We start from the raw sequence: 22,060 nt of genomic DNA, 5'->3' as shown, positions 1-22,060 counted from the left end.
CACCCGACAACCCCACATGTGGCTGGTGAAAGATGGCTCCATTTCAATCGGGTGCACTGCAGAGCCCTGTGATGGATGATTATGAGTAGCTCTGGCCCTAGAAGGGCCAGCTGGTGATTGCACTGTCTCAGGTCAATGGGTGCTGTCTGGAGCACAGGTGTGGACATTGTCAGACAACTAGTTATGGGCAAGATGCTGACCTGAGAGAGAACAACATTTTCATGGTCCACAGTGCCACTGGCACTCTCCTGAGACAAGACCTTCAACAGGCTGGTTACCTGGTGTGACCCAGGTTGCAACATTGCTTTCACTATCTCTGGACCTGCACCAACATAGGCTATCAGCACCCCGATGGCAGCAGCTTGCTCAATGATGGCAATGATTAATTCAGATCTCCTCCACAGGCTGTGCTGCTTTGAGGCATTTCCAATAGAATCAAGGAAAAAAATTCATGCTAACATGACTTTCAGCTATTTATGAACTGGTCGTGATGTAAGACACCCAGAAAAACTTGTGCTTTATTGCATTTTTAATGGTGCACCAAACCATAATTATGGCTCAACAAGATATTCGGCCCTGAAGTAACATATAGAATAAAGCAAAAAACTGCCTGTGCTGTAAATCTGAAATAAAATGGCGTGAACATTCAACAAGTCAGGCAGCATCTGTAGAGAAAGAATCAGGGTTAATGTTTCAGGTCAATGTCCTTTCCTCATATATATGGTACATTATTCCCTTATATAAAGGTTTCAATCTACAAGGAATTTTTCTTGGAAGTTTATTTATGATATTTCAGCTTCTATCTTTTTTCATTTGCATATGTTCCAGTACTCTGTATCATGTTTAAACTTTTGATTAAAAGTTGTGCTTGTTGTTTCCTGGTTAGCTGGCAGTGAGGATTCTTCAGTGATTGGCTGTTCAGCTTGCTTGATGACGTCAGTGTTACTGGACGCAAGGGATCTATTTGGATAGTATCAAAGCATCAGAATAGGTGGAGCTGAGAAATAACAAAGGGACAAATATCATCAGTGGTAGTAGTCTATAAACCTTCGAGCATCAGCTACACCATTAGACAGATTATTAACCAAGATTAGATACATCACATTGGTAAGAATAGTCCAGACGATGTGCTTATAGTATCCTTTTGAGGCAGTTACCCTAAATAATATGTAGTTAAATCCACCAAGGAATAGACTATTTTAGATCTTGTATTTTGTAATGGGACAGAGTTAATTATTCATCTCTTGGTAAAGGATCTCCTGGGAATCATAATATGATAAAACATCACATTGAGTTTGATAGCCACAACCTTAAATCTGGAACTAGATCTTAAACTTAATTAAATCCAATGACATAGGTATGAGAAACGAATTGGTTAAGATGGGAATTTGGGAAATTAGGTTAAAAAGTTATGACAATGGATGAGCAAAGGTACCCATTTAGATAAATATTTGAAAAAAATCTCAATAAAGTTACATTCCATTGTGAAATAAGAGCTCCAATGGAAAAGTGTTCCATCCATGACTAACCAAAGACGTTAAGAATTGTATTAGATTAAAAGAGAAAAAGAGGAAAGGAAAAAATAAATTCAGAAAAGTAAATATTGAATATGAGAGTAAACTACTAAGAAATATAAAAACAGACTGTAAAAGCTTTTACTGTGAAAATTGAAGAGGAATATTAAAGATAGGGTTGGATCACTTAGAGGCTCAGATAGGAGAAAGTGGGTTACTGCAGGGATCAGTGCTTGGGTCCCAGCTATTCATGATTTATATCAACCATTTGGCTGAGGGCACCAAATGTCCAATTTCCAACCTTGCTGATGGGAGGTGGGAGTGTGAGTCAGGAAAAGGATGAAAAGAGGCTTCAGGGGGATATGGACAAGCTGAGTGAATAGCTGGGAACATAGCAGATGGAATATAATGTGGAAAGATATGAAGTTAGCTACTTTGGTGCACAAATTGGACGAGCAGAGTATTTTTTAACTGGTGAGGTTGAGTAGCGTTGATATTCAAAAGGATCTGGGTGTCCTTGTACACAAGTAACTGAAAGATGCAGTGAGCAGTTAGGATGGCAAGACGTATGTTGGCCTTTATCCCCTGTTCTACTCTCCATACACACATGACTGTGTGGCTAAGCACAGCTCCAATGCCAGATATAAATTCACCGATGACACCACTGTTGTTAGACAAGTCATAGCTGGTGATGAGTCAGCGTACAGGAGCGAGACTGGTTGCGTACTGGTGCCGCAACAACAACCTCTCGCTCAACTAAAACTCAGTAAAACTAAAGAGCTGATTGTTGACCTCAGGAAGGGGAAGGAGGGCGAAGATGCGCCGGTCTACATTGGGGGATCGGCGGTGGAGAGAGTCAGCAACTTTAAATTCCTGTGCATTAATATATCGGACGACCTGTCCTGGGCCCAGCACGTACTCTAGATGCAATCACAAGGAAGTGCACCAGCATCTTTACTTTCTTAGGAGGTTAAGGAGGTTCGGCTTGTCACTGAACACTCTAACAAACTTCTACAGATGTAGGGTTGAAAGTGTCCTGACTGGTTACATCGTGGACTGGTATGACAATTCGAATGCACAGGAACATAAGACGCTGCAGAGAGTAGTGGGCTCTGCCCAATACACCACGGGCATATCCCTCCCCACCATCAGGGGGTGCTGCCCTAAGAAGGCAACATCCATCATCAAGGATCCCTGTCATCTGGGCCATGCCATCTTCTCGCAGCTACCGTTGGGCAGGAGGTACAGAAGCCTGAAGTCCCACACCACCAGCTTCAGGAACAGCTACTTCCCTTCAACCATTCGGTTCTTGAACCAACCGGCACAACCCCAATCACTACAGTTTAGCAACACTATGACCACATAGGTCACTTTGCACTAAAATATATTTCGTGTTTTTTTGTTCTAATTGTGATCTTTCTTGTAACAATTGTGTATAATTTATGTTTATGTTTTTCTTGTGAATGCTGCTTATCTGATGCTATGTGCCTGTGATGCTGCTGCAAATAAGTTTTTCATTGCACCTGTGCACACTTGGACTTGTGCACATGACAGTAAATTCGACTTTGACTTTGAAATGATTTGAGTACAAGACTAAAGATGTCTTAATGCAATTACAGTATATAGGACCTTGATGAAGCCACACGTGGAGTATTTTGTACTGCTTTGATTTCCTTATCTAAACTAGATGTACTTGCTTTAGAGGGAGTGCAGCAAAGGTTCACCAGATTGGTTCCAGGGATGGCAGGTTTGCTGTATTAGGAGAGATTGAGTAGACTGGGACTGTATTCTCTAGAGTTCAGAAGAATGAGAGGAGATCTCATTGAAATTTCCAAAATTAATTCAAGGCTTGACAGGAAAGAATTTCCTGTGGCTGAGGAGAATGGAGCCGGGGCCAGAGTCTCACAATAAGGGGTCAGCCATTTGGGGCTGAAATTAGGAGAAGTTTCTTCACTCAGAGAGTGGTGAATCTTCAGAATTCTTACTCCAAAGGGCTGTGGAGACTCCATCACTGAGTTCATTCAACACAGAGATTGAAAGGTTTCTGGATATTCTGGGAATTGTAGGATATGGGGACAGTGCAGGAAAATGGTGTTGAGGTAGGAGATCAGCCATGATCTTGATAAATGATGAAGCAGGCTCGAAAGGCCGAATGGCTTACTCCTGCTCCTGTTTTTTATGCTGTTACATAAATTGTGGTGGGGAATATGGAACTAGCTGTGATGTTAAATAATTAAGACACAAGAGACCGCAGATGCTGGAATCTGGAGCAAACAACAAACTGTTGGAGGAACTCAGTGGGTCAAGCGGCATCTGTGGAGGCAAAAGGATATGATACCATCCCTTTGCCTCCACAGATGCTTCTTGACCTGCTGAGTTTCTCCAGCATTGTTTTTTGTTAAATAAATAATTTGTTTCAGTCTTCACAGTAAAGAACACAAAAAGCATTCCAGATATAGAGGAGGGATAGGGCTAGTAAGAATGAGGAATTAAAGTATTAAAGAAAAATTATTAATGTTGGAAAGGCTATAATCCATAATCCAGGAATGCAGACATCTTTCTTTGAAGTTAGTAGTGAGTGCTGCCACTTCGCTGATCACAGACCCTGGACCAATCGTTCCTTCTTTCACTTGGAATTCTTTTTCCCTTTTGATTAGAATGGAGTACCATGGGACATTATTGTAGAAATAAGTGCTGCTATTTTATGGAAGTGCATTGTAAGCGAAGCATTTTCTCTGAGCTGATTTACTCCAACCTCTCTGAACTGCACTGAGGAAATTCCCAGCCAGTGTTTTGGAAATAATCAGTTTGTTTTCCTGTAGCATCTTTCACAAACTTAGGATGTCCCAAAGCACCTCACAACCAATTAGGTATTTTTAAAATGCAGTCATTGTTGTTTGGCAGGAAATGCAGCAGACCAATTACGTACAAGCTCCTGCTGGCGGCATTGTGACAATAACCAAGTTTTGATGATGTTTGGTTGTTGGATAAATATTGCCAGAGACAGGTGGGAAAATTTGCTCTGCTCTTTGAAATTCTAATTAAGGGAACTTTTCACATCCACCTGAGAATTGTAAGCAGAACTTCAATCTGACTTCTCTGAAATAAGTACTGTACAGCATTTCCTCAGCATTACACAGGAACAGCTTGGATTTTTATTTGTGTGCTTTAAGTCTTTGGAGTAATTGGTAATTGGTTTATTATTGCCACATGTACCGAAATACAGTGAAAAGCTTTTGCTTTCATGCCATTCAGACAGATCATTCCAAACATAAGTACATTGAGGTAGTACAAAACATAATGCAGGATATAGTGTTACAGTTTCAGAGAAAGTGCAGGTAGATAAGTAAGGTACAAGGGTCAATATCAAGCCATCACAAAATCAAAAGTTCATCTTGATGTTACAAGAGGTCCATTCAAGAGTCTTATAACAGCAGGATAGAAGTTGTCCTTGAGCCTGGTGGTACATGTTCTGCCCAATGGAAAGGGGGAAGAAGAGAGAATGACCGGGGTAGGAGGGGTCCTTGATTATGTTGGCTGCTTTCCCCAGGCACTGGGAAATGTAGATGGAGTCAATGGAGGGGAAGCTGGTCTGTGTGATGGGCTGAGCTGTGTTCACAACTCTCTGCAATTTCTTGTGGTCTTGGGCAGAGCAGTTGCCATTCCAGGCTGGGATGCATCAGGTAGATTTGAATCCACAAGCACCGCACTCAGTGCTTCCCGCTGAGCCTCAGCTACCCAGCGGGTGGAAAGCTGGCAACTTTCCTGCTGGGTTAACACATGCACACCGCCCCTGCCTCTGGAAGAAGGCTGGCTCCTTATATGAGGGAGGTCCTGGCAGAAACGGCCACATCAAGAATCTGTACTTTCCAAGGCAACTCACGGCCTGAAGTCCCTGTAAAAGGGAGAGGGAACCGATTAAAAAACGTGAAGTACACCGCCACATTCCGCACACGCCATGATGCAGGGCAGCTCAGGAGCTGACGGCCTCTACGCACAAACCAGTGACGTCACAAGCACGGAGCACCTGTTGACGTCACTGAGTGGGCAGGAAGGTGTGACGCAGCACGCAGGCGCCGGAGCCGGCGAGATTATTTTCTTTCTTTTCTCTTTTTATTTCTCCGCCGTTTGGTTTCTTTCTCATTTCCTTCTTTGTGTTTTCTTCCTTTCCCCCTTCCCCCCTCTCTCTCACTCCTCGCAAGGCGAAGCTTTGTTTTTTTCCCCCCCACCCCCCTCCTCTCTCTGGTCGGCAACGGTCGGTTCGTGGTGCGAGCACCGAGCGCGGAGTTTCTGAGGCGTCGGCCTGAGAGCGAGTTGTGAGGCGGTGAGTGGGAGGCCAGCGTGGGAGGCCGTCGGGGGGGGGGGGTGGGCAGTGGAGGGGGCGGGGACAACAGTGCAACGGCGGTCGGCCGGACCGTGGTGGGTGGGGGCAAAGGGTCAGGGCTCCAGGGGCACATGGTAAAAGCACCAGGGAGCATGCTGCTCATGACCTAGTCAAATGAAGTTTTAGTCCATGTCGTCCCAGGGTGTCTTCATTGCAGGTCACATTTTCCTGGTTTACACTGTTTCACATGGTTGTTTTATGCCAGAGACAGCGATGATCTCATTGTATTTGAGAAGTGCCAGGGTGTAATCTCACCGTACATTAATGATGTCTTTCGACAGCAAGACTTTCTAAAGGTTTGGCTTGACACCTGGAGGGTAGGAAGGGTGAGTTTGGGATGGACGTTCATGTACACAGTGAAAGAGTACTGAGCCACGTGTGGGGGGAATGTGTACCTGGGTAACATGCTGGGCAGCATTCTGAAGAACATGCCATCATGAAATCTGAAAAGTTCCTGCTAAGAGCCTGACCACGTCTGTCACTTGGAATATTTTTTTCAGGATATGAGTCCTGTGAGCAAGCTTTTCCTTTCCCTGGAATAACAGAGATTTCTCTGGTACAATTAGTCAACAACTCCATGTGATTACTGGGAAGAAGGTAGAACACAAACTAGGTGGACCTTGACCAGGCAACTTTTATGTGCAAAACACTATTATGCTTTTATGTGTAAATAAATTAATGTGTGGCCTTGCCCAGGAATGGAAAGGTCAATGATAGTTCTCCAAAGTTCCATTGGTACTAAAAGCCATTGGATGTAGGGAGGATCTGCGTCGTGTCTGGGCTGATTGAAAGAAAAGGTTGCACTTCTAAAGCAATTTCATGTCCTTGGAATACCTAGAAACATTTTACAGCTAACAAGGCAATTTTTGAAGTGCAATCACCAGAGTGACGGAGAAAAAATAATACATCAAACTTGTGTATAGCAATTTGGATAAAGAAAAACTCATTGAATGGTGGTGAGATAATTGGTCAGGGATTTCTTTCCATGAACGTTGAAGGATAAATTTTGGTTCCGTCTCACAGTGCAAATCTTCATGAAGGATTGTCTCAGAGTGTCCGTTCCAGACACGATGCCACACTTACCACATGATACCGCACCTGCACCTCTGCTCTCACCCCCACCCCTCCCAGACCCCATAGGGATAGGGTCCCCCTTCTCCTCACATTTCATGCTACCAGCCTATGTATCCAATACATCATTCTCTGCCACTTCCACCATCTCCAACGGGACCCCACCACCAAGCATATTTTCTCCCCACCCCTTTCTGCCTTTCACACGGACCGCTCACTCCATGACTCCCTAGTTCACTCCTTCCCCCCTACTCATCCTGCTCCCACCCCGGGAATTTTCCATTTCCACTGCCCCTGCCCCTATACATCTGCCCCTATACCGCCTCCATCCAGAGACCCAAACAGTCCTTTCAGGTGAGACAGAGATTTACCTGCACCTCCCTTAATATCATCTACTGCATTTGGTGCTCCAAGTGTAGCCTTCTGTACATTGGTGAGACCAAACGCAGACTAGGTGATTGTTTCGCAGAACACCTGCGCTCCATCTGTAACCACGAACTGCATCTCCCCGTTGCCGGTCACTTCAACTCCCCCTCCCACACTATCATTGATATGTCAGTCCTCGGCCTCCTCCACTGCCAGGAGAATTCCAAGTGCAAACTGGAGAAACAGCACCTCATTTTCTGTCTTGGAACCTTGCAGCCTAACGGCATGAACATTGAATTCTCCCACTTTAAGTAATCCCCACACCGACCCCCAACCATGTCCTTCCCTTTCCCAGCCTATCTCTTTTATTTTTCTACCCCCCTTTTTTTCCTCCTTACCTTTGACCCACCCCCCGGTGGATCTGCTCTCCCCTCCTCCCCCGCACCTACCTATCACTATCTCTTACCTGCATCTACCTATCACCACCTTGTGCCCATCCCACCTCCCCTCTTGCCCACCTATCACTGTTCTGCTTTTCCTTATCTATTGGGCTTCCTCTTTTCCTATCTATTGGGCTTCCCCTTTTCCTATCTTCAGTCCTGAAGAAGGGTCCTGAACTGAAACATTGACCACCTGCTTTTCTCCGTGGATGCTGCCTGGCCTGCTGAGTTCCTCTAGCATCATAGTGTTTTTTATACCGCTTTTTCTTTGGTAATGTTTTGGTATTTAAACTGATTTGTGCAAAATCCTTGCAAATACCATCTCAAATGTGAGCACTTTTGGATGTGATATAGTTTTGTAGTACTCAGAGGTACTGTTTCTTTTGCATTTTTGTGCCTCAAAACCTTTAGCCTTTCTCCGGTTATCAGGGGCAACATTGTGGGGGCTTTGGTCTTTTTCATCTTCCTTGGTGACAGCAAACAGTCTTTTGTGTCACAGCATGGAAGGTGTCTAATATTTTGGGAGCACTGAGCAATGCTCCAGAAGGGTCCCTCTGAATGTGAGATCCAGGATCAGACTGTAATATGCACTTCTGCAAGAGGAGAGTTGGTTGTGGGTTTGGTGGGCTATGGTGACCCTTGACCTGTCACTGAGTACTTTGATCAGGAAGTAGTTTTTTTTAATTCATTGACAGCACGTGGGCATCACTGACAAGGCTAGCAATCATTTCCTTTAAGGTGGTGGTGAGCCGGCAGATATATTGCTGCTATCTATCGAAGTGGAATGAATCCCACAGATTTGGGGAAAAAAAGGATTCTAAGGACCTAGATGTAACAATGATGAAGGAATCTGTTTGCAAGTCAGGATCATGTGTGGGTTGGAGTGAAGTTTGTAGGTGGTAGAGTTTCTGTTTGCCTGTTGCTCTAGTTCTACATGGTAGAAGTCACAGATTTGGAAAGTTTGAAGAAGCATTGATGAGTAGATGCAGTGCATTTTGAAGATGGGCCATACGGCAACTGTGGTGCACTGATGGTGGAACATAGAATGTAGAACGTAGAAAACCTACAGCACGATACCGGCCCTTCGGCTCACAAAGTTGTGCCGACCGTGTCCCTACCTTAGAAATTACTAGGCTTACCCATAGCCCTCTATTTTTTTCAGCTCCATGTACTTATCCAAAAGTCTCTTAAAAGACCCTATCGTATCCGCCTCCACCACCGTTGCCAACAGTACGTTCCACGCACTCACCACTCTCTGAATAAAAACTTACCCCTGACGTCTCCTCTGTACCTACTCCCCAGCACCTTAAACCTGTGTCCTCTTGTGGCAACTATTTCAGCCCTGGGAAAAAGATTCTGACTATCCATACGATCAATGCCTCCTATCATCTTATACACCTCTATCAGGTCACCTCTCTCATCCTCCGTCGCTCCAAGGAGAAAAGGCCAAGTTCACTGAACCTGTTTTCATAAGGCATGCTCCCCAATCCAGGCAACGTTCTTGTAAATCTCTTCTGCACCCTTTCTATGGCTTCCACAACCTTCCTGTAGTGAGGCGACCAGAACTGAGCACAGTACTCCAAGCGGGGTCTGACCAGGGTCCTATATAGCTGCAACATTGCCTCTCGGCTCCTAAATTCAATTCCATGATTGATGAAGGACAATACACCGTATGCGTTCTTAACCACAGAGTCAACCTGTACAGCTGCTTTGAGTGTCCTATGGACTCAGACCCCAAGATCCCTCTGATCCTCCACACTGCCCAGAGTCTTACCATTAGTACTATATTCTGCCATCATATTTGACCTACCAAAATGAACCACTTCACACTTATCAGGGCCAAACTCCATCTGCCACTTCTCAGCCCAGTTTTGCATCCTATCTATGTCCCGCTGTAACCTGTGACAGCCCTCCACACTATCCACCACACCTCCAACCTTTGTGTCATCAGCAAACTTACTAACCCACCCCTCCACTTCCTCATCCAGGTCATTTATAAAAATCATGAAGAGTAAGGGTCCCAGAACAGATCCCTGAGGCACACCACTGGTCACTGACCTCCATGCAGAATATGACCCGTCAACAACCACTCTTTGCCTTCTGTGGGCAAGCCAGTTCTGGATCCACAAAGCAATGTCCCCTTGGATCCCATGCTTCCTTACTTTCTCAATAAGCCTTGCATGGGGTACCTTATCAAATGCCTTGCTGACATCTATATACACTACATCTACTGCTCTTCCTTCATCGATGTGTGTAGTCACATCCTCAAAAAATTCAATCAGACTCGTAAGGCAGGACCTGCCCTTGACAAAGTCATACTGACTATTTCTAATCATATTATACCTCTCCAAATGTTCATAAGTCCTGCCTCTCAGGATCTTCTCTATCAACTTACCAACCACTGAAGTAAGACTCACTAGTCTATAATTTCCTGGGCTATCTCTACTCCCTTTCTTGAATAAAGGAACAACATCCGCAACCCTCCAATCCTCCGGAACTGCTCTCGTCCCCATTGATAATGCAAAGATCATCGCCAAAGGCTCGGCAGTCTCCTCCCTCGCCTCCCACAGTAGCCTGGGCTACATCTGATCCGGTCCTGGCGACTTATCCAACTTGATGCTGTCCAAAAGCTCCAGCACATCCTCTTTCTTAATATCTACATGCTCAAGCTTTTTAGCCTGCTGCAAGTCCTCACTACAATCACCAAGATCCTTTTCCATAGTGAATACGGAAGTAAAGTATTCATTAAGTACCTTGGCTGTTTCCTCTGGATCCATACACACTTGGAAGGATGGAATGTTTAGGGTGGTGAATGATGTGCTAATCAAGTGATGCTTGGATGGTGTCAAGCTTGGAATGTTTTCAGAGCCTCATTCTTCAAGGCAGTAGAGACGCTCCTGACGAGTCATTTTAGCTAGCGGAAAGGTTTCAGGGCATCAGAAAGTGATTCACTTGCTACCATCTCTGACCTTGACAGGATGGATGTGGAGAGGATGTTCCTCTTGTAAGAGAATCTAGAATTGGGGTTCACTGTTTAAAAATAAAGAGTTCATTTAAGACAGATGAAGTGGATCTTTTCCTCCAAGGATGGCAAGTTTAGAATTCTCTTTCTTGGGGGGGGGTCTTTGAATATTCTTCAGGCAGAAATAGATTCTTGATGAGCAGGGGGACGAGAAGTTTCTAAGGGTAGGTGGGAGTGCAGTGTTGCTGTTACGGTCAGATCAGCTCTGATCTCACCAAGTGGCAGAACAGGCTTGTGGGTCCAAGTAGCTGACTCTGGCTCTGACTTTCTATGTTCATGTGACCTGCTCTTGTTGCTTCAGTATTTATGTAACTGTTCCAGCTGAGCTTCTGGTCACTGGTGACTTCCAGGATATTAATGGTGGATTGGGCAACAGTAATGCAGTTGGATGTGGTCGGACTCTCTCGTTGAAGGTTGTTATTTCATGGTGTATCGTGAATTGTTTCAGCCCATACCTTAAATTTGTCTTGCTGTGTGAAAGCACGGATTGCTTCATGTTCTGAGGAATTGCAAATGGAATTGAACATTGTGGAATCTTCAGAATCTCCATTTCTGGCCTTGTGTTGGAGGAGAAGTCATTGCTGAAAGAGTTCAGCTGCTTCATCAATGTCCAAGAGTTGGGTTGATTGACTTCCCACAACCACAACTATCATCCTTTGTATATAATATGGTTCCAGCCAGTGGAACTGTTGACTTTGTTTTACCAGGTTTCCTTGATATTACATTTGGTCAAATACTAATTAATTTTAAGGGTTGTTACTCTCACCTTACCTCTGGAGGCTCTTCTGTCCTTGTTTGGGTTAAGGTTGTAATGAGGCCAGGAATAAAGTGCTCATTCCAAGCCCAAACTAAAAATCAATGCGCAAGTTATCAGTGGATGGCATTTTCTGGCACTGTTAAAGGACAGCTTCCATTACTTTGCTGCTGATTTAAAAGTAGGCAGGGGCAGTAATTAGCTGGGTTGGATGTGTTGTACTTTATGCGGGCGGGACTTGCATTGTTGGGTTGAATCTAGTGTTTTTGTGATACTGGAACAGCTTGGCTAGATGTGTAGCCAGCTTTTGAGTACATTTTGAACACTGTAATTGAGTTCTCTTTTTCTCGTTTTTACTATGTTTCTTGATATCATGCAATTGGCTGAATACTGGTCTCTGTGATGATGATTATAAGTGCTTCAGCCTTGTATTCAGCACAGATGTGCTGGGTTTCATGAATGGGATTTCCAGAACAGAGTTTTAAATCCATATCTTTTAAGATGATGGTGCCATGCAATGTGATCATCATCCTCTTGTGTCTGTCCACCAAAATCGTGGATCTTTCCACTGGCAGGCATGATGGTATTGGTTCACTTGGTGAATGGTGATAGCAGGATTGGCAATCAGAAAGAATCCAGGGTTGCCTGGTGGATGGTCTTGCTGTGGCCATACACAAGACGATGGGGAATATCTTCACTGTGAAGGCATGACCTAGTCTCCATTTGGACTTCAGTGGTCACTCCTACCAATACCGTAAAGGACAAATGTTTCCTCCTGACATTCCCAGCTTCATAGAAGTCAGTCTTCAGCCAATTCAGTTGACTCTGTGATGTGATATGAAGGGTGACACCACCGAATTACTGAAAAGACCATGGGATCACAACATCCTGACTATAGTGCCGAAGACTTGTGGTCCAGAACTAGTTGTGCCTCTTATTAAGCTTTTCCAGTACAATTACAATGCAGGAAAATTTCCATATTGTCAGATAGATGTCAAAGTATGTCCTGCCCACAATAAGCAGAATAAATCCAATCCAGCCAATTACTGCCCCATTCGTCTACTCTCAATCATCAGCCAATTGTTGGAAGGTGTCATTGACTTTTTTGGCAAGGATCACTTAACTTGCTAATAACCAGCTTGCTTGTGCCAGTATTTTTTGCCAGGACCACTCTGCTCCAGACCTCTTCACAACCTTCATCCCAACGTGGATCAAAGAGGCACGGTAGTATAGCGGTTAGCGTAATGCTTTACAGCGCCAGTGACCCAGGTTCAATTCCGGCTGCTCTCTGTAAGGAGTTTGTACGTTCTCCCCGTGTCTGCGTGGGTTTCTCTGGGTGCTCCGGTTTCCTCCCACATTCCAAAGACGTACGGGTTAGGAGCTGTGGGCATGCTATGTTGGCACCGGAAGCGTGGCAACACTTGTGGGCTGCCCCCAGAACACTCGATGCAAAACATGCATTTCACTGTGTTTCGATGTACATGTGACTAATAAAGAGATCTTAAAAGATTCTTGAGGTGAGGCGAGAGTGACGACATCAAGGCAGCATTTGATTGAGAATGACATCAAGGCACCCTGGGAATTGTAACGATCCACCATTCTGATTTTTCATTGTGTCTACCAACAGCTGCAGTGTGTACCATCTACAAAATGCACTCCCCAGCTTATGAACGCCTGACTTATGTACAGCCCGTACATACGAACAAACGTTTAGGAGACTGTCGGGATGGATTTGCTGGCTGCTGCATGCATTTTCTGCCACCTGGGAACTCTTCACGGCCACATTTCCGACTTGCGATCTGTTCGGGTTACGGACAGTTCACAGGATCGGAACCCTGCTGTAACCTGGGGATGACCTGTATTCGCCTAGGCTACTTCAACAGCACCTCCCAAATCTGTAGTTTCTACCACCAAGAAGAATAAAGGCTACAGGCACGTGGGAGCACCACCACTATGTATCCCCATCTGAGTTGTATACCATCCTCACTTGGAAATATTTTGCTCATCATTGCTGGGTGTAACTCATGGAGCTCTCTACCCAACAGCACTACACCAAAAGGATGGCAGTGGTTCAAGAAGATGGATCGCCACATTGTCAGCTGTAATTTGTTGGTTCGCTCACTACCTGCTGTAGACCCAGTCTGGCAGGTAATTCCTTCAGGCCTCGGCTAGCTTGGTCTTTGGAACTACCCAGCTGTAAAATGTGTGGAACAGCACTTGTTCTATGGTTGGGGATGTTGAAGTGTTGTCCTACATGTTTTACATGGGGGATCACTGATTCATCAGCTGAAGGAGGATGCTAGGTGATAATTAGGTTTCCTTTCCCATCCTTGACCTGATGCTGTGAGATTACATGGAGTCTGGACCTTGTGTTGTGCACACTCAGAGCTAGCCCCTTCCCATTTTATATCACCGGTGGCACAGAATGTATCCAGGAATTCTGATGGTGGAGTTTCGATTATTATTAGTAAGGTCTAGTACATCAGGCAAGTTGTCACAGCTCTTGTAATTTAGACATCAGTTCCCAGATGTTTGCAAAGAGGACTTTGCAAAGCCAACCATGCTTGGAGTAAGTTTGCCGTGTCATATTGTAATGTCAAGGTCAAGATGTCTGTATGGCTTTATTCTTATTTTGTGTCTTGCAGCAGGCATATCTAGTTGCTAAAATCCTTTTCATAAATTGTATGTTGAAGTACTTGTTGGCAATGCTACTGTTATGTGGCATTGGTCTTGAAATCTGACACATTATGCTGGCATGTCTGAATAAGCCTGACCATGCACAAATCAGATGCTGATCATACACCTACACAGCTGGAAAAATAATCTGGAGGTTAGGGTAAACACTGTTGAGAGGCTCTCTATGTATGAACATGCTCATGTATTTGGCACTGGGGCCTCCCTTAATTGGTCTGCTGGGCACGTGGCACCTGATAGAATTCACCACCCAATGAAATGTAATGCCTGCCTGTGCCACAGTGAGCATCCTTTATATATATTCTCAGGATGTGGGTGATTATTGTCAAATCTTCATTTAATTATTGTTAGCTCTGCTGAGAAGGTGGTGAGATGCCTTGAACTGAGGTGTATCCTTGTGGTCCTGTTTTCAGGTGATGTATGTTGCCCAGAGGTTCCTTTTGTATGCCTGTAAAAGCTTAAAACCTAGATTGTGTTGTTACTAACTTGGGAGTTGTTTTCTTGGGTGGGAAGAGAGTTGAATTAATACGGCATCTTGTAGATGCATGATTTCAAGATCACATGGTTAGAACTAGGGGATTTGAGCTCTGGCATGTATAGTAATTGAGCTCATGCGCGCTCTAGATTTTTCATTGCTCGAGCCTGACTTACCAATGAGTAAACATCACTGAGGGCTAGGATCTTTAAACAGTGAGAATGTTTGTGAGTAGTCTATCTTGTATCAACTTTCTTCTCTTAGGTCAGGTCAGTGTTCTTCATTGCAAGGTTCAAAAGTCAGTGACGGCTCCCAAAGGAGCTAGGGGCTGGAAAACGGTTGGAAACAGGACTAGGTGTGCAGCTGAAAGCTGGAGTGTGGCTTGGATTGGGAACCAGGGGTTGGAACATGGTTGGAATTGTGGGAATCGCTTAAGAGATGAACCTGAATTTTTTTGTTATTCTTGAACTTGGTGTTCATGTGACCTTGGTTCTGAGTTTGAAGTAGGCGTTGCCTGAACAATTATCCATTAGCTCTGAAGATTAGCTCCATTCCAATGGGAGGTGCAACATTGCAGCAAGAAGGAGTAAGAAATCATTAGGGTGGGCACACACCCTTGCTTGACAGCAGCTTTCACTGAGGTTGCTTCTGTTGCAGACTCGCTGGTTAGTATCATGGCTTGCATGTTGTCATTCAACAAACGCAAGATGGAGACACATTTGTGTGGACAACTGAATTTGAGCAGTGCGTTCCACAGTCTCTATCCTCTCCCCAACTGATGGAGGTCAGTTTTTAGGGAGGCTGAAGAAAGCTATACAATGTGATTGGTGCTGCTCTCTGCATTTTCTTGCAGTTTTTGCATTATGAAGATAATGTTCACAGTGCCTCTAGATGGATAGTATCCGCACTGTGACTCTCCCTCCTCTGGGTGGAGGTTGTTGAAGCCCTAGAGATGATTTTCCCTGTAGTAGACAGCAGGGAGACCCTCTGTAGTTACCACAGTCAGATCTGTGTCCTCCTTGAAGATGGTCACAATCATGGCACCGCTGAGGTCCCCTGAAGCATCCTCCTCTTTCAAATGTGGATGATAAAATTGTGGATTCTTGTTGAAAAACTCTTCACCACCAAGTTTTTGGATTTCAGCAGGGGATTGTCATTTTGAGGTGCCATATGGCCTTCTCAACTTCTCTCTCCAGGATGGCAGTAAAGCTAGACGATTTAGGTTGTTGTGGATGGAGAATGGGGCACTCGTGTCAAGGACAGAGTCTTCGACATGCTCTTTCCAGCAGGCATTGACTGCCTCTCTTGTCACATCCTATTCTGGGCTCTTAGTGGGGTGGGGCCTTGGGTGTTTGTACTATAGTTGGCTTTTATGGCACAAAGAATCTATGCGTCATGTCAATGAGTTGCTGAGCCTCCTGTGTGCTCTCCATCCACCACCTTTCCCTTCCCTGCCCTCCCGACCTGCCCACCTCCTTCCCTTTATTCCATGGTCCACTGTCCTCTTCTATCAGATTCTTTCTTCTTCAGCTCTTTGCCTCTTCCACCTATCACCTCCCAGCTTCTCACATCACTCCCTTTCATCTCCCCTCCTCCACCCACTTACCTTCCCTCTCTCACCCGGACTCGCCTATCGCCTGTCAGCTCATGCTCTTCCCCCTCCCCTTTTATTCTGGCTTCTGCCCTCTTCCTTTCCAGTCCTGATGAAGGGTCTCGGCCTGAAATGTCAACTGTTCATTTCCCCTCATAGATGCTGCCTGACCTGCTGAGTTCCTCCAGCATTTTGTGTTTGTTCCATCCACCACATGTTCTTTCGGTTTTATGCTGGACCACTGACTTCAGGTGCTTGTACACCTTGTTTCTCTCTCTCACTCTCGTTTCACACCAAATCTTTCTCCTTTTCTCAATGATTCTTTCTCTCTCTCAACCTCTATTTTTCTAATATGCTTTGACAAAATTTAGACATGCAACTCAAAATGAACATACATTGTTCTGGAATGAAATACTACAGGACACAGAATGCAACTGTAGCTATCACAAGGTTGAATGAAGGGAAATATTGATAATATTGGCAGAGAGTAGCAATAATTGACAATTAGGAGTATTTTGGAAATGTGTTGTGTATGGCCAAGCAATTGAAAAAGTGAGAATATTAAATATGAGAGTAACCTTTAATAGAAAAACAGCTTGTACAATGTTCTAGTGGCATGTGAAGTGTAGAGACTAACAACAGTAAATGTAGGTCCCATCCAGTCAAAGGCAGGAACATTATAAAGAAAAGACGAAAATGGGGATGTCATTAGACTTGCTGAGTACCAGAGCACAAGGTCAGACTGGACTCAGTACTACTTCAGAGACCAGAAATTATCTTCTTATCCCTTCAAGCCATGATAATAACTAGTTGAAACAATCTTAGTGAAAGCTGCTGTCAAGCAAGGGTGTGTGGCTATATCCTAATGCTTTCTTAATCCTTCTTGCTGCAATATTGCACCTCCCTTTAGCAAATTTCCCATTGGAGTGGAGCTAAGCTTCAGAGCTAATGGATAATTGTTCAGTCAACGCCCACTTCACTTTGGAACCAAGGACACACAAACACTGAGCTCAAGCCACCTTTGACTTGTTCACTGAAGCATGCAAGTGATTGGGCCTTGCACTCAATATCCCCAAAACCAAGGCCCTCTGCCAGCAGTTCATGATGAGACTCTTGGGGGGGAAAAAAAATTGACCACTTTCTGATTGAGGAAAAAGTTAGTTGAAAGTCAAGGCTTCAGACCTGACACAAAACTCATGGTCTACTAGGCAGCAGTGATTCCCTGCCCTCTTGTATGCTTCTGCGGCCTGCACTACCTACAGCAGGCATCTCAAGGCACTGGAGAGACACTACCAATGTCAAAATCCTCCAATTCTCTGCTAGTTTAAGCAAATCAACTTCGGTGTCCTCTCCCAGGCCAACGTCCCCAGTGTTGAGGCTCTGGTTACTCAGTTGGCTATGTTGGGCTAGCCACGTAGTTGACATGCCTGAAACAGGCACTCTCTTCCAAGCTCTCTCATTGGAAGAGATTATCTAGTGGACAGAGGAAAATTCAAGGACGTGCTCAGAGGTTCCTTGAAGTGCAACATCTCCACTGACTCCTGGGAATCTCTGGGCCATAACTGCTCAAAGTGGAGAAGGACCATTTTGGGTGGTATTCAGAACCTTTAGGCCATGCATCAGGAGCACGCAGAAGCCCAGCGTAAATGGCTGAAGGAGCACACCAGTTCTCAAGGTACCCACCCGCTCCCTGCTTTGTCAGCCATCTCTTGTCCCATCTGTGGAAGCAACTCATTCCCTAGCAGAGAGAGAGAAGGGAGATCATCATCGAGGTTCCTGTGATAATGGAAAGTGATCCATATTTTGTAGGGACTCATTAGTTTTTATTATTGAGGGAAGAGTTATGTGGGTCGAGAAGGTTAGGGAGGGATTTTTGTTTGTTGTACATCCCAGCACTTTAGTGAAGGAGTCAATGATAACTTGGAGCTTGGCCTCTGTGCACATACGCATGTTATCTACAAGCATAGCTCGATAAGAAGTTGGAGTGGTCTTTGTTCTGAATTGATGAATGAGATTGAAGAGTTTCCCATTTGTTCTGTTGATTAACTTTACTCCAGAGGGAGATTTGTTGGAGATGTGCTGTGGCAAGAAGATTAAAAAGAAGGTTGGTGGGATGACACAGCCTTGCTTGTCCTCACTCTGCACTGGGATTGGCTTAGTGGTGGAACTATCGGCTAGGTTCATGGTGTGTATGCCATTTTGGAGCAGACGTAGAATGATAACACATTTCTGAGGACATCCATAGTCTATTTCTGTTAACATTTAATCTGTACCGTCGACTTAAAGTATACTGTGCTTGCTTTGGGGGTCTTTGATAACATTGGGTGAAAAGAAATGTTTTATTTCTGGTAGTCAAAGGCTTTAGCGAGGGTGGTAAAGGCCACATACAGTGGTTGATGCTGTTCTCTCCTGTTTTCTTGGATTTGTCAAATGGAAAACATCAAGTCCATTATACCTCTTGACGGATGGAGTCCACACTGCTACTCTGGGAGGAGCTCTTTTGTCACTGGGAGCATTCACTTGACTTTATCAAGAGCTCTACTCAGTAATCGTCTCATGGACAACCTGGCAACTTCCAGTCAACAGGAGCTGCAAAGTGTCCATATGTGCACGGTCTGCCCTGAAGTCCACCACAATTAGCTCCTGTGAAGAAGCTCTTGACTTCACAACCAGAAAATACTGATTTGACAAGAAAGGCCTGTAAACACATGGTATTCTTGGACTGGAAGCACCTCGTGTATTTGGGGGGAGGGAAGCAGATGTAATGGCAACTGAAGGTTGAGGCCCAACGAGAAGTTTACAACCAAAAGAAGAAATGCTGAGTGGAAAGAGTACAGGAACTCCAATAACCACGGCATGCATGGATTCTCCAGTGCTGTCGAGACTTCTACGGCTCAAACACAGAGCACCTGCCCTGCTGAGAGCCAAGAACTGAGGAGCACTTCTCAAGGACAGATAAATAGTCAACACTTTGAAGAACCAAGAACGTGTGTGACACTTGTCCTTGACCATCCTACGGACAACTTGACTCTACCCCCAGTGTGGCAAGAGGTTATTAAGGGCCATCCAACAGCTGAAAGCAACAGGTTTCTGGAACAGACAGAATCCCTTCTAAAGTAGTAAACGTGGTGAAGAAATACTTCTGACTTGTATCCATAACTTCAGGAGAGCCTACTAGGGGATCTCAGAAACACCACAATCATACATCTTCAACAAAGGAGACAAGTTGGATTATGGTAACTAGAGAGGGTTCTCCCTGTTAACTGATCTAATACATTCATGCTCTTGTGTATTTTGAGATCACTGAGCCTTTGCTCTGCCAGTCTGTACCTTGGTATTATAAACTCGGCTAATTGGAGTGTGGGGCAGGGGTGAGTGTGTTTTTCCTACAAAGCGCTGAGAAATACTGGGTTGACCTTAATTAAATCTAGGAGGCCTCTTTGTTGGTTGCAGTGAGTGCAGGTTGGTTTCAAATACGCAAGTGCAGATTGGGCAAATTCCTGAGAGTGATCAGTGTAATTAAACGTGGGGTGATCATTTAAAGGAGTTACTGACTGATTATTAAGTTAAGAAGCAGGACCTCGAGAGTGGTGATCTCCAGATTACTCCCGGTGCCACATGTAGCGAGGTCAGAAATAGAAGGATAGGCCAGGTGAATTCGTGGCTGAGGAGCTGGTGCAGGGGGCAGGGATTCAGGTTCTTGGACCATTGGGATCTCTTCTGGGGTAGAGGTGACCTGTACAAGAAGGACAGGTTGCACTTGTACCAGAGAGGGACCAATATCCTCGCAGGAAAATATGCTAATGCTACATAGGAGGGTTTAAACTAGATTGGCAGGGGGTGGGACTCTGAGCAGGCGCAAGTCATAGGATAAAGCAGTAGCCGGCGAGAGCAAGTTTAGTAATCAGGATAGCCAGGGGCACAGTAAAGGCAAGGAAAGGAATACTCAGTTAAACTGCATTTATTTCAATGCACGAGGTTTAACAGGTAAGGCGACAAACTCAGAGCGTGGATTGGCTCTGAGGACTGGGATGTTATAGCCATAACAGAAACGGCTGAGACAAGGGCAGGACTGGCAGCTCAATATTCCAGGATACAGATGCTATAGGTGTAACAGATTACAGGTAAGTGAGGAGGGGGTCTTTGATAAGAGAGAGGATGTAACAGCAATGCTCAGAGATGACATTCTTGGGGGATCGTCCAGTGAGGTCATATGGCATATGGATAGAACTCAGAAACAAGAAGGGGAGAGTCACTCTAGTGGGGCTGTATTATAGATCCCCCCCCCCCCAAATAGTCAGTGGAAACTTGGAGAGCAGGTGTGTAGAGAAATTGCTCGTAGTTGTAAGAATAATAGAGTTGTATTTGTACTAGCGGGAGATTTTAATTTCCTCAATATTGACTGGGCCACCCAGAGTGTTAAGGGCCTGGACGGGGTGGAATTTGTGAAATGTGTCTAGGAAAGTTTCCTGAGTCAATATTATATTGACTCCTCCCTACTCAGGAGAGTGCAATACTGGTCCTTCTCTTGGGGAACGAGGTAGGGCAAGTAACTGAGGTGGCGGTCAGGAAGCACTTTGGCTCTAGTGACCATAATTCTATTAGTTTTAAGATCGTGATGGAAAAGGATAGGACAGGTCCACAGGTTCGGGTCCTAAACTGGAGCAGGAATAATTTTGGAGGAATTGGGAAGGATCTCGCAGAGGTCGATTGGGTGAGCCTGCTTGAAGGAAAAGGAACGAATAGTAAGTGTGAGGTTTTTAAAGAGTGTGATATCAACAGTCCAGGAGCAGCTTGTTGCATTTAAGGTGAAGGGTAAACCTGGCAAGTTTAGGGAACCTTGGCTGACGAGAGATACATTGAGGCTCTGGTCAAGAAAAAGAAGGAAGGTTTCGGAGGTTGGGGACGAGTGAATGTCTTGATGACTATAAAAAGATTAAGAGGGAAATCAGGAGGGTAAAGAGAGGGTAGGAGATCGATCTGGCAGGTAAGGTTAAGAAAAATCCGAAGAGGTTCTGTAGCTACATGAAGAGTAAAAGGGTGCTTAGGAAGAGGGTAGGTCCCCTTAGAGATGAGCAGGGCTGCCTGTGTCTCAAGCCATGGGTGATGGGTGGGATTTTTAACAAATGTGTCACCTCAGTGTTTACTGAGGAGAAAATCATGGCTGCTTAAGAGATAAGTGAAACAAGTAGAGATATTTTGGAGAACATTCATATTACCAGGGAGAAGGTATATGCAGCCTTACAGCGCATTGAGGTGGATAAATCCCCAGGGCCTGACTAAGTGCACCCTTGGACTTGGTGGGAGGCTAGAGGAGAAATTACAGAGGCCATTTTGGAGATATTTGCTTTATCATTAGCCACTGGTGAAGTTCCCGAACACTGGAAGGTGGCTAACGTTCCGTTGTTTAAGGGTAGCAAGGACAAGCCAGGGAACTACAGGCCAGTCAGCCTGCCATCAGTAGTGGGGAAGTTACTGGAGGAAATTCTGAGGGACAGGATCTACCAGCATTTGGAGAGAGAGAGTCTGATTAGGAGAAGTCAGCATGGCTTTGCGTGGCAAGTCGTGCTTGACAAGTCTTTTGGAGTTTTTTGAAGAGGTAACCAAAAAGGTGGATGCGAGTAGGGAAGTGGTGTTCTGCTTAGAGCAAATGTGATTCATAAGCACTGTCAAATCGGCAGCAGTAAGGGTTCTGAATGAAAAGAATTGAGTTGTTTTCACCCAATTTCTAGTGGCATAGATCCTTAGT

General features: G+C 44.9%; 1 protein-coding gene across 5 annotated transcripts in view; it reads left to right on the top strand.

Annotated features, from left to right (window-relative positions):
* The first annotated feature begins 5,515 nt into the window (after positions 1-5,515).
* LOC127567007 (R3H domain-containing protein 2) overlaps positions 5,516-22,060 on the top strand; it is a 200,485-nt gene continuing 183,940 nt past the window's right edge. For 2 of the 5 annotated variants that reach the window (XM_052009617.1, XM_052009618.1), the window contains exon 1: positions 5,520-5,838. The gene's annotated coding sequence lies outside the window, so the exon portion shown is untranslated. Of the gene's footprint in view, positions 5,839-22,060 lie in introns of all 5 variants that reach the window. The other 3 variants (XM_052009616.1, XM_052009615.1, XM_052009619.1) reach the window with 3 other exon arrangements.

The sequence above is a fragment of the Pristis pectinata genome, chromosome X (genome assembly GCF_009764475.1).
Source record: "Pristis pectinata isolate sPriPec2 chromosome X, sPriPec2.1.pri, whole genome shotgun sequence".
Classification (NCBI taxonomy): domain Eukaryota; kingdom Metazoa; phylum Chordata; class Chondrichthyes; order Rhinopristiformes; family Pristidae; genus Pristis; species Pristis pectinata.
This window is presented reverse-complemented; position numbering and strand designations above follow the sequence as displayed.